At 45.2% G+C, this 13,618-nt stretch overlaps 1 protein-coding gene across 2 annotated transcripts in view; it reads right to left on the bottom strand.

Moving 5' to 3' along the window:
* arhgdia (Rho GDP dissociation inhibitor (GDI) alpha) overlaps positions 1-11,145 on the bottom strand; it is a 52,395-nt gene extending 41,250 nt beyond the window's left edge. Inside the window, exon 1 of one of the 2 annotated variants that reach the window (XM_048555178.2) lies at positions 11,026-11,145. The gene's annotated coding sequence lies outside the window, so the exon portion shown is untranslated. Of the gene's footprint in view, positions 1-10,272; positions 10,389-11,025 lie in introns of those variants that run through there. The other variant, XM_048555179.2, reaches the window with a different exon arrangement.
* Positions 11,146-13,618: the final 2,473 nt, after the last annotated feature.

Here is a 13,618-nt window from a genome sequence, read left to right as displayed (position 1 = left end):
GGAGAGGGGGAGGCGGACCGAAGATGGAGAGAAAAGAAGATCGGTGGAGAGGAGAGTATAGGTGGGGAGGTAGGGAGGGGATAGGTCAGTCCAGGGAAGACGAACAGGTCAAGGTGATGGGATGAGGTTAGTAGGTAAGAAATGGAGGTGCGGCTTGAGGTGGGAGGAAGGGATGGGCGAGAGGAAGAACAGGTTAGGGAAGCAGAGACAGGTTGGACTGGTTTTGGGATGCAGTGGGTGGAGGGGAAGAGCTGGGCTGGTTGTGTGGTGCAGTGGGGGGGGTGGGGAGGGACGAACTGGGCTGGTTTTGGGATGCGGTGGGAGAAGGGGAGATTTTGAAGCTGGTGAAGTCCACATTGATACCATTGGGCTACAGGGTACCCAAGCAGAATATGAGTTGCTGTTCCTGCAATCTTCGGGTGGCATCATTGTGGCACTGCAGGAGGCCCATGATGGACATGTCATCTAAAGAATAGAGGGGTAGTGGAAATGGTTTGCGACTTTAACCGCAGGTTAAATACTCATTCGTAGGCCATCTCACTTCAGCCGAGTCTCCTTCACACTCAGAGACAGCTTGGCTTGCTAGGACATTTCAAAGGGCAGTTACACATCAACTATAATGCTGTGGGTTTGCAGTCACATAGTTCAGACCAAGTAAGATAGGCAGATCTTCTTTCCTAAACAATATTAGTATGGATTTTTAGACAACCATCAATATTAGTTTGCTAGTCACCATGACTCAGACATACTTGCAACTTAAAATCCACAAGCTAAATAGTGTTGGGATTTAAATTATAAACTATTCATGGCAAGACAAAGAGTAAAGTTTTCAGATCATGTTTCTAAGACTGATTCAATTGTTTTCTAATCAGTAAGATCACTAAACACCTAATTTAAATTGGGAGACCAGAGTTTGAATAAGTGCTGTCTGGGAGAGTTCAGTGCAAGTACAGAATTAAAATGGATAAACGTGAACTACATTCACCTCTACTTTGTGTCCCCTACCCTTTCTTTGTGAAAAGAAATGTCAACATAAAATATTGTATAGAATTCCATTAATTATAGATTTTGAAACAAATTCATTGTAGTTCTTTTTCACAATTCAGTTACAGACATAGGGGTATTATTGTATACTTTAATATAGTTCAAACATTTGCTAAAATGCTAAACCCAAGAGATTTGCCTTGCAAACCCTGCAGCACTTTTTTATTTCAAAAATGAAATTAAACTTCCACATGACGTACATCCTGAAAACTGTTTCCCCCACAGATTTCAATTACCTGCATGCGCTTGTCCCATTGGCGTGGAGCAAGTGAGGTGCCACTTTTTTTGGGGGGTGGGGAGGAGTGTGGGGTTGGGATTCAATGTTTTGTTTTTAAAGCATTGCAAGGCTTACCATTTTTATTGCTTCTGCAAGTGCTTATGCAGACAGAGCTCCCAGGCAGCCATCATTGTCTGAAGCAAACCACTCCAAAGTTTTGTTCAGGACACAGTGCCTCAACCCCACTGTGGGGGGGTTGTGCACTAAAGTGGTGGTTCTTCTGGAAAAGCTTCTGTTCAGAGTTCCAACAGGAGTATTTAAAATATTTTTAATAGTTATATTGGATGTCTGAATTACAAGGAATTGTGCGCAATTCTGATGTAAAATTGATTAGAATTCCCCTTCAATTTCACAAAAATAAATCTGTCTAAGCCAGCCAGATAAGCAAACAAGATGTTTCTATACTCAACTTATCCCATACATCCAAAGCAAAACTATGCAGATAAGTATGTTTAAAACAAATATTCAGGATTCTAACATTTAATAATTTAACAAAAGACAATCAGTATAAAAGATTTTCAGTAGGTTGTTTTAAAATCTTTTTCAACCTGAGCAGAGTGTTCAATCAGTATCAGAGATAATGGGAACTGCAGATGCTGGAGAATTCCAAGATAATAAAACGTGAGGCTGGATGAACACAGCAGGCCAAGCAGCATCTCAGGAGCACAAAAGCTGACGTTTCGGGCCTAGACCCTTCATCAGAGAGGGGGATGGGGAGAGGGAACTGGAATAAATAGGGAGAGAGGGGGAGGCGGACCGAAGATGGAGAGTAAAGAAGATACGTGGAGAGAGTGTAGGTGGGGAGGTAGGGAGGGGATAGGTCAGTCCAGGGAAGACGGACAGGTCAAGGAGGTGGGATGAGGTTAGTAGGTAGCTGGGGGTGCGGCTTGGGGTGGGAGGAAGGGATGGGTGAGAGGAAGAACCGGTTAGGGAGGCAGAGACAGGTTGGACTGGTTTTGGGATGCAGTGGGGGGGGGGGGCGGGGGGAGCTGGGCTGGTTGTGTGGTGCAGTGGGGGGAGGGGACAAACTGGGCTGGTTTAGGGGTGCAGTAGGGGAAGGGGAGATTTTGAAACTGGTGAAGTCCACATTGATACCACATGGCTGCAGGGTTCCCAGGCGGAATATGAGTTGCTGTTCCTGCAACCTTCGGGTGGCATCATTGTGGCACTGCAGGAGGCCCATGATGGACATGTCATCTAGAGAATGGGAGGGGGAGTGGAAATGGTTTGCGACTGGGAGGTGCAGTTGTTTGTTGCGAACTGAGCGGAGGTGTTCTGCAAAGCGGTCCCCAAGCCTCCGCTTGGTTTCCCCAATGTAGAGGAAGCCGCACCGGGTACAGTGGATGCAGTATACCACATTGGCAGATGTGCAGGTGAACCTCTGCTTAATGTGGAATGTCATCTTGGGGCCTGGGATGGGGGTGAGGGAGGAGGTGTGGGGACAAGTGTAGCATTTCCTGCGGTTGCAGGGGAAGGTGCCGGGTATGGTGGGGTTGGAGGGCAGTGTGGAGCGAACAAGGGAGTCACGGAGAGAGTGGTCTCTCCGGAAAGCTGACAGGGGAGGGGATGGAAAAGTGTCTTGGGTGGTGGGGTCGGATTGTAAATGGCGGAAGTGTCGGAGGATAATGCGTTGTATCCGGAGGTTGGTAGGGTGGTGTGTGAGAACGAGGGGGATCCTCTTGGGGCGGTTGTGGCGGGGGCGGGGTATGAGGGATGTGTTGCGGGAAATACGGGAGACGCGGTCAAGGGTGTTCTCGATCACTGTGTGGGGAAAGTTGCGGTCCTTAAAGAACTTGGACATCTGGGATGTGTGGGAGTGGCTTATCGTGGGAGCAGATGCGGCGGAGGCGGAGGAATTGGGAATAGGGGATGGAATTTTTGCAGGAGGGTGGGTGGGAGGAGGTGTATTCTAGGTAGCTGTGGGAGTCGGTGGGCTTGAAATGGACATCAGTTACAAGCTGGTTGCCCGAGATGGAGACTGAGAGGTCCAGGAAGGTGAGGGATGTGCTGGAGATGGCCCAGGTGAACTGAAGGTTGGGGTGGAAGGTGTTGGTGAAGTGGATGAACTGTTCGAGCTCCTCTGGGGAGCAAGAGGCGGCGCTGATACAGTCATCAATGTACCGGAGGAAGAGGTGGGGTTTGGGGCCTGTGTAGGTGCGGAAGAGGGACTGTTCCACGTAACCTACAAAGAGGCAGGCATAGCTGGTTCAATCGTTTGCTCATGGCCATAGATATATTTGCGTTACTCTGATATCATTGAGAAATAACATGGTTACAAAGTAATAAGAATCGACAAAATGTTTATTCACAGGTTCAAGGTTAGTTACATTTAGTGCTCAAGGAACACCTAGGATCATTGATATTCTTTGGCAATATTTTTCATTATGACAAGGGAATGCTGCCTCAACTGTCAATAAAAACATAAGTAATGGGATTACCACATTAGAGAAAGTTAAACGACAAAGAACAGACAAGTTTCTAAAAGCTGACAAGTGCAATGCAACAGATGGACGCTAGCAAAAAATGAAGAATTTTTCTCACCCTGCAGCTAGTTCTCTACATTAATAATGTATGAAATGCACACAAGGTGCTTCTCTGTATGCAAATAGCCTACCAACCATGCTGCATTCCTTCCACTGGTCTATCAGACCACAGACTATGAGATTAACATCTTCAGAGGCTGATTTGTTATTACCTTCAAACAGTTCAACATCAGTATCAAACAGTAACTACTTCCAGTTAGAAAAGGTACAATAAAGATTCATTCGACTCCTTGTTGACTCCAAACCTTGTATATCATGTTAGTTACATATGCCTTCCAGTATATCCAGCTCCTGCTCAAACAACATGAGTGTCATATCGCACTGTAGTTGACTGAAAAATGTTATTGTTAGGCTGGGACTGCAAAGCTACAGAAGTTATTGTTTTCATGTTACAGATGTCAAGCAATTTCTAAAGCAGGCCTGTCAAAATATTATCACCTTATGGTAATGCATTGCACCAACGTTGCAAAGCAAAACTACTGCACAAAGGTTAGTAATCGTTGTGATTTTAGCAGTGGGTACATTGTACAGAACAACCGTACAGGGAAATAATTGGATGCATTCATCACAATACTGGAAAGATTTGATAACTGACTATTTGTTGGCTCTTCTGGCAACCTGGGACAGGATTTTCAGTAGCACATTAGAAATTAATATTTGTTTCAAGTAATTTTTATTACATTTGGTGACGCCCAGAAATTGTTGCTAATGATGGCAAATAATTACATGCAAACAATTTTCCTGTGCGCTATTTTCACTACTCAATTTCAAGCTAATAAAGCATTAATACAATAAAAGTTGACTGCAAAGTAACTGCCATGGAACTGAGATTATTAATATATTAAAGCATCCTAGTGGCAGAAGGCCAGGCTCTTATCCCATCTGCTCCAGGGGTGTGTCAAAACATTTCTGAACTAGTTAATTAAAAATATCTATATTACATCCTGCATCAACCCATGTTCTGTATTGTGCTTTTGGAGCCTATACAGTTCAATTGAGTTCACAACTTGTCATATTTGCAACAGACTATAAATGACCAAACCACATCTGTATACTATTGCATTGTAAATATCATTGAAGCAACCAAATTAATTTTTAAAAATTAGAGTATAATTTGATGAGCAATGCTACATAGTTTCACCTGCAGAACTCGGCCTTTCCTTCAGAATGGGTCTACAAGAGGCTGAGATTATTTGAATACTTAGGGATACGCCATTTGCACATCAAGGTCCTTCTTCATTTAAAATGATCATTTGTAATACTGGCAAAGGTGACAAATCACAAAAACATGGAAGTAAAACAAGAACAAAAATAGCTGGCAAAATTGGTGGGAAGAAATCAGTGTTGACGTTGAGCCTGGTGACTGCTCAGCACTGGTAGCAGCTAGGAAAAATTGGCATCTCTGAAGGTGACAGTTTTTTTTGGGTGGGCAGGATTTGAAAGCTATAGGTAAACAAGACAGTGAGGAATGGCATGCTAAGACAGAAGAGAAGATGAATAAGTGATCAGAGCTGACAGGAGCAGAGAAAAGGCAGTCTGTGCTAAAAGTAACCCATGTTTAACAGGGATAATGGGAACTGCAGATGTTGGAGAATCCGAGCTAACAGTGTGGAGCTGTATGAACACTGCAGGCTAAGCAACATCTTAGGAGCAGGGTGGGGTATGGAGAGGGGTAAAAGAAATGGAATCCAGCTCTAAAGTTACTGAATTCGATATTGAGTGGCTACAGAGTCCCCAGGTGGAAAATGAGATGCTGCTCAAGCTTGCATTGAGATTTGCTGGAACACTGCAACAGGCCTGTGACAATGTTAATGTGGGAACATGGTGATGTGTTCAAATGGCAGGCAGCTCGAAGTTCTAGGTTGTTTTTACTGACAGAAAGTGTTCTGCAAAGCAATCACCTAGTCTGTTTCATCTCCTCAAAACAGGGTAGATCACACTGAGCAGCGAATACAGTAGACTAGATGGAAGGAAGTACAGAGGCCCTGGACAGCAAAGAGGGAGGAGGTAAACAGGCAAGCGTTATACATCCTGTGATTTCATGGGAAGCTGCCGTCTGGGCGTGGGGTGATGCTTGCAGTGAGGCAAAAGTGGACCACAGTCCCAGACGAAACATCTGTAGAATGTTGACAGAGGAGGGGAGGGGGATGTGTCTCAGGTTGCGGAAACCCTTTGAAGGTGACAGAAATGGCAACTTACAATCCTTTGTACATAATGGTCGAAGGGGTGATGAGAACCTTTCATTACTGTAGGAGGGAAGAGAAGGGGTGAGGACAGAAGGCAGGAGAAAGGTCAAACATGGTTAAGGGCCCCGACAACCAGTAATGGGAAATCCTTAGTTGATGAAAAAGTGGACATTTGAGGTTGCCCTACGGAAGATGGTATCAGAACAGATGCTATGGAGACACAGAAACAGGGAGAATGGGAAAGAGTTCTTGCAGCAAGCAGGATGTCAGGGCACATAGTGCAAGTTACTGTGGGAGTTGGTGAGTTTGTAATGGATATCAATAATCAGCCTATCTCGAGGGACGTTGAGGAAGGCAAGGGAGGAATCTGAGATCGACCAGGTGAAGGTGAGGACAGGGATTCAAGGTAAAATTGCTACGTTTTTCAGTTCAGACCACAAGAGGGAAGCAGTACCAATTATGCAGTACTGACATACCAGAAAGAGTTGTGGGGAAAGGCCCAAGAAAGTTCAGAACAACCTACAAAGAGACAAGATTAAGCAGGGCCCATGCAGATACTCATGGCCACATCTTTGACCTGGAACTGTTTAAAGAGAGGTTGAGATCGGAGTGGAGGAGGAGGATGATGGTGGATGGGAATGATTCAGGCCTTCTTACCAGGAAGAAGGAGACTGCCCCGAAACCATTCTGATGGGGGAATGGATGTATAAAGGTATTGCATATCCATGGTGAAGAGGTAGTGGTTCCTGCCTGCAAATTTGGAAATTTTGAAACCAACGTCAAGTGAGGAGGGGCTGGATGAGGGAAGAAAAGAAAAAAAATTAATCAACGTAGAAAGAAATCAGATCCACGGCAGAGGAACAAGCAGAAACAATGGGTCTGTCCAAAAGTCCTGTTTGCAAATTTTGAGAAGATAGAAGCAGGGTTGAGGGACCACAATCTAGGAAGCTGTCAGGGGAATTCCCCAGAGGAGTTGAAGTTAATGACAATCATGGACACAATGGCCTTATGCTCAATGGTGGGTCTAGCCAGGGGGAAATAGGAGGTTGTGCCCGAGATCTGGTGCTCAGCCTCTACAGTGTAGGTGTCAGTACCTCAGTTAGGATTGGATCTGACAGCACACAGTGTAGTCAGTTCAGAGTGAGATAGGGCGAGTGGGGCAGAAAAATTAAGTTAATGTCACATCAACAGTTCTCAATGAAAAGGTTGCATGCAGGAAAAAGACCAGAGGAGGGAGTCCAGGTGGAAGAGCATGGAGACAGGTGAAGGGATCGATGAGACACAGAGGGCTCTTGTCTAAAGAAATGAGCACAGAGATGGAAGCAATGAAAGGAGAGTTCAACATCATGTCTAGCCTGAAATTCATTGAAGTATGATAATATGGAGAGAGATAATGGAAACTGCAAACGCTGGAGAATCCGAGATAAAGCGTGGAGCTGAATGAACACAGCAGGCCAACCAGTTGTGCTCTTAAGATGCTGCTTGACCTGCTGTGTTCATCCAGCTCCACACACTGCTTTCTATGATAATATGGAGTTGAGTTTAATGACTAATGATAGTCTTTCCCTTTCTTCTTGAAGAGGCCCTAATTGTTTTTGGTGTATGTCACCATGAGCCCAAGTTATTTTTTCATATCACTGTAGTTTTTAGGCATTGGATTGTTGTGCTGGTAATTTATTGACAGTGAGGCTATTCCAGAATTAATTTCCAAAGTCAAACAGTATTGGTGATAAGTAAGAAAATGAAACTGAGGCCGCTTAAATGTCTTACAAAAGTAGCACAGCAACAAAAAGGACCAAATGCCCTACACCACCACCTAATTCACAAGTCTATACCCAGGAAAGATGATTAAGCCATGTACAAAGCCAAGTTTTGGTATGAATAAAATTTGGCCCAAATATTTAGGTGAAAAACACATTTGAGGGATACATTTTACATACTGTGGTTAGATTAATCCTTAACTTTCTAAAATATACCTCAAATAGCAATTATTCAAACAATTCAAATCTTAACAATGCAAATTGAAAACAGAAAGTAGGGCAGATACTGAATATTTCTCCACTGGGAGCAAATTGAAACCTACAAATAGCTACAAGAGGCTTATCTCCCTGGCTTGTTAAATGGAAAGAATCTGTCAACAATACCGCAGAATAGAAATAAATTAAAATTACATACCAGCAACTGAATTGATAAATGAAGTCAAATAGTTACCTAATAAGAATCTACTTCCTCTAGTGTTTCATTAAAAAAAAGTGGGCCATTATGACAAATCATTCTAACAGCATATTTAAAACAGTGCATGACTACTGGTGAGGGGCAGGCAGGCATTTCTTCTTGGTTAAAGCCCTAATTTAGTATGTTTTTAATTAGAGGAAGGGCAGAGTAAAGTTTGTACATTTCAATCAGGAAAGGAAACATTAAATTTAAAGAGTATCAATAGTCTAAACAAACATTCTTTAAATGGTTAGCAAAGACCTGGCTTGCTACATTTGTTTCAAAAACCATTCATTGTAATACTGCACGGTCTCCCCAAACCGCAAGTTGAGTTCAAATGCTTTTAGAACCGCCACATTTCTAGCACCACCAGGTTAAATCACCACTGTCCCCTTGTTACAGCCATCCAATTTTTGATGAGTGACAGAAGTTATCATTTAAATTTATTAGTTAAAATGATAAAATATTAACCTCAAGTTTATCAATGAGTTCCACTGTTTCTCAAGGCTGAAATATCAAATTGCAAATAGCAAACCTTACTTATGCAACACATGACAAGTTTGCCACAAACATAACATTATCTTCCTCCTCCCTGTCACTTTGTTAGTGCTGCTATTGCAGCAAGGCAGACAAGAACTGCTTGTATAGAAGATTATTTTTTCAAGTTGAAGGTTCCGACAAAGGATCAATAAACACTGCTCCAGAAAAACATGAGACATTAAGACAAATTTTAGAATTGGCAGACCGTGGCACACTTCACCAAAGGAAGCAGTTGATGTTAAGTTCACAGCAACTACAGAGAGCCAAACTGGAAAATATTTGAAGATTATGCGGTCCTTCATTTTTACAACAAGGATTGATTTAATGCTTTGACAAAGCCAGCTGAACAGAAAAGATGGCCTGAATGCGTTCTCTCTGGCAATAGATACCAGAGGGCAAGTTAACTTGAACTTCCTCAGTGCCACCAAAAAAAAAATGACTGCAAGAAGAAAGATAAATTATGGTCTGAAAGAAGGGACTCAACACATTGTGTTAGGATTGTCTGACTAGCAGTGTGGTGTTTTCTGCAAATTGTGAGGAAGAGAAACAGATGGCAGATAAGTGGGATGGAGTGAGTTTTTTTCGCAGACAGCCACGGGCACAAACAACGGCCCTCTCACTTGCCCACAAACTCCCTCTGATTATAAATTATCTTGGTGTCAGTTACACCAGTCTTAAAATTATAACCCAGTTTTGTTTGCAAATCATTCTGGCGAAGAATATGAACGAACAATATGGCCGGCTAGCAGGGCATGCTGCAGCCTACTTCCCTCCAGCTAAAAACAGGAGAAAGTACTAACTGCTTGTGACACACAGCGTAACGTACAGCATTTATATAACGTACAAAGACACCTTTTTATGCCCTGTCGCACTGATCCACCGATGAAGCTTATGCAAAGGCAACTTGCGAGCTCCGACTGACAAGAATGGAAGATGGAATTAGAGACGGGCAGCGAATTTCCGATTTTAAAAGCAACGTTTCCTGTCTACTGTTCACGCTGTACAGACACGGAACGGGCGCGAGGACACCGCCCTAACCATAAAAAAGGGTAAGAGAAGGGGGAGGGGGCAGGAAACTGGGTTATCAGGAGCACACGAGGTTTCTCTCTGTACAGGCTGCCAGAGGAGGGGAAAAAAATGAAATGCAATTTATTCTAAACTGCCTGGTGGATGCTTAGGACCTGCTCATTAAATCTGGTGCTTCACTAAACTGCAGCACCCAGTGGAATGGTACAGTTTCTGATTATTAACTGTTCTGATTAATCACACATTGTAGTTTTTAAATAAAGGCACAAACCAGGAAGTGACCCGCCATATTCCTGCTTCAGGGAGCAGAGGGAAAAAAAGACCTCTGCACCGCACAACTCATTCCCTGCCCGTCCCTTCCCTTCCCTTCCCCATTGTGTTCACCTCCCATCAGAACGGCAACATTCCTGCCTCTAACCTCCAGGATTTTTTAAAAACTCACCAGTAGATTAAGACGAGTGGAACGCGCTCCCGATGCAAGGGAGGGAAAGAAACGAAACCCCCTGCGCGCTCCCGCCGCGAGAAGAGAGGGGGCGAAACCCCTCGCGCGCTCCCGCTGCAAGGGAGAGGGGGCGGGCGAAACCCCCTGCGCGCTCACACTACCGGGAAGGGAAACGAAAGCCCTCGCGCGCTCCCGCTACAAGGGAGGGGACGAAACCCCTGCGCGCTCCCGTTACTAGGAAGGGAAACGAAACCCCCTGCGCGCTCCCGTTACTAGGAAGGGAAACGAAACCCCCTGCGCGCTCCCGTTACTAGGAAGGGAAACGAACCCCCCTGCGCGCTCCCGTTACTAGGAAGGGAAACGAACCCCCTGCGCGCTCCCGTTACTAGGAAGGGAAACGAAACCCCCTGCGCGCTCCCGTTACTAGGAAGGGAAACGAACCCCCTGCGCGCTCCCGTTACTAGGAAGGGAAACGAAACCCCCTGCGCGCGCTTCCGCTGCAAAGGAGGGGGCGAAACCCCTGCGCGCTCCCGTTACTACGAAGGGAAACGAAATGCGTAGCGCGCTCCCGCCTCAAGGGTCGTGGGGGGGGGGTGCGAAGCGCCCCGCGCGCTCCCGCCGTAAAGTGCGGGAGGAAATGCGACCCTCCCCCCGCCCCCGCCAATCCCCGGGAAGGGGCGGCGGCAGCCGTTACGGATCGGGAGCGGACTCCCCCGGGATCACACAGCCCGCACCGTGCTCGGCGATACTGACCAGCACAAGCGGGCCCTGTTCCTGTCTCCTCTCCGGTAGTCTGCCGAGGGCGGGCGCTCCTCTCTGACTGAATCTCTTCGCCCAGCACCGAGCGGGTGGGCCCGCCCCGCGTCACTTCCGGCGCCGCCTCCCTCCCTCCCTCCCTCCATCCCCCACGGCCGGACTCTCCTGGACCACTCAAGGACCAACTGTTCACAGAAAGGGAGGCAATGGCCTGGTGTATCATCACTGGACTGTTCACCCAGAGACCCTGCTTCTGGTCTGGGCCAGCTTTCAAATCCAGACAAGGCAGATGTTGGTATTTGAATTCAACTGAGAGACCATGGCTGGGGTGGGGTTGGGGAAGCTCATCTGATTCATGACTACCCCTCCCTTAGGTAAGGAAGTTGACATTCTAGCCTCCATGTGACTCCAGACCCCCAGCAATGTGGTGGACTCTTAACTGCCAGCTGGGCAATTAGTGATGGCTGATAAATGCTGGATGACCCTGTGAGGTCCTCGCCCAATGAATTTAGAAAAAAGGGTCGTGATGTGGAGGTGCCGGTATTGGACTGGTGTGGATGAGGTCAGAAATCAGATGACACCAGGTTACGGTCCGATGGGTTTATTTGAAATCATAAGCTTTCAGGGTTTTGCCCCTTTGTCAGGTGAAGTGTTTAAGGTGTGAGGGTAATGTTTAATAAAAAGGAACAAGAGAAGGCCATTCAGGCTTTCTGGCCTGCTCCCCCATTTAATATCATCACGGCTGCTCATACAACCCTACAGTCTTCCCATTTCCTCCTCATATCCTTTGATCACTTTAACCCAAAGAAGTACATTCTGATAAGTGATACTAGGATGATCTTCCTCTTTAGTACTGCCAGGAGCCAGACCAGAGACTTCGGTTTGCTTTCAGTCAGAGCTGAGCTTTATTAACACCTACTCTTTGGATTGATGCTTTGTTCCTTCACAATGACTCATAATCCAGGACCAGCTGATGGTCTAGTAGTATTATTTGCAGGACTGTTATTCCAGAGACCCAGATAACATTCCAGGGACCTGGGTTCAAATCCCGCCACAGCAGATGGTGGAATTTGAATTCAGTAACTACCTGGAATTACAGAGTCTGATCATTGTTAATTGTCAGGGAAGAAAACTGCCATCCTTACCTGATTTGGCCTACTTGTGACTCCAGATCCACAGCAATGTGGTTGACTCTTAATTGCCTTCTGGGCAATTAGGGATGGGCAATAAATGCTGCCCTGGTCCTCATCCCATGAATGAATAAAGGAACAAAAACCTGGAACATTGTTCTGGGGTTCAAATCCCATCATGGCAAATGGTGAAATTGAATTCAATAGAAAAAATATCTGGAATTAAAAAGATAGCTATGAATGGTGACAATTCATTATCAATTGTCATGAAAACACATCTTAGAACATAGAAAAGTACAGGCCCTTCGCCCCATGATGTTGTGCCAAACTTTTACCCTAAACTTAAGGTCTATCTAACCTCCACGACTGCCTTATACTATCATCCATATACCTATCTAATAGCCGTTTAAATGCCCCTAACGAGGCCGACTCCACTACCCTCTCCGGCAATGCATTCCACGCCCCGACTACTCCCTGAGTAAAGAACCTATCTCTGACATCTCCCCTATATCTACCTCCACTCACTTTAAAACCATGTCCCCTTGTAATAGCTACCTCTTCCCTAGGAAAAAGTCTCTGGCTGTCCACTCTATCTGATCATTTTGTACACCTAATTTATCTTGTTCACCAATATCCATTACAATGGGACCTTGATTAGATGGGCCAAGGAGCGGCAGGTGGAGTTTAATCTAGCTAAATGTGAGGCGCTATGTTTTGGTAGGGAAAACCAGGGCAGGATTTATACACTTAAATGGTAAGTCCTTGGGAATGTTATCAAACAAAGAGACCTTGGAGTCCAGATTCATAGTTCTTTGCAAGTTGAGTCACAAGTAGACACGATAGTGAAGAAGGCATTTGGTTTGCTTGCCTTCATTGATCAGTGCATTGAATATAGGTGTTGGGAGGCCATATTACAACTGTACAGGACATTGATTAAGCCACTATTGTAATACTGCATTTAATCCCGGTCTCCCTGCTATAAGAAGATGTATAAGACTGTGAATGGCATGGATAGAGTGGAAGGTATGAGGCATTTTCCCAGTGTGGATGGGTCAATTACTGGTGACACAGGTTCAAGGTGCGAGGGGGAATGTTTAGAATAGATGTGTGAGGCAAGTTTTAACACAAAAGGTGGTGAGTGCCTGGAATGTGCTGCCAGAGGAGTTGGTGGAAGCAGACACAATATCAGCATTCAAGAAACACCTGGATAATAACTTGGAAAGGAAGGAAGGGATTAGAGGGATACAGATCCTGTAAGTGAAGACAGTTTTGGTGCGGAAACGCAAATTGTATTGGTGCAGGCTTGGAGGGCCTTTTCCTGTGCTGCGTTGTTCTTTGTTCTAAACTTGAAAAGGTTCAGAAAATGTTTACAAGCGTATTGTCAGGGTTGGAGTGTTGATATTTCTAACTACTTAATCAATATAAAGTTGGCACTACTGTTGAATGGCATTAGAATTTTT

This window comes from Stegostoma tigrinum, chromosome 22 (genome assembly GCF_030684315.1).
Source record: "Stegostoma tigrinum isolate sSteTig4 chromosome 22, sSteTig4.hap1, whole genome shotgun sequence".
Classification (NCBI taxonomy): domain Eukaryota; kingdom Metazoa; phylum Chordata; class Chondrichthyes; order Orectolobiformes; family Stegostomatidae; genus Stegostoma; species Stegostoma tigrinum.
The sequence above is the reverse complement of the archived record's forward strand: the minus strand, read 5'-3'. Positions and strand labels throughout refer to the sequence as shown.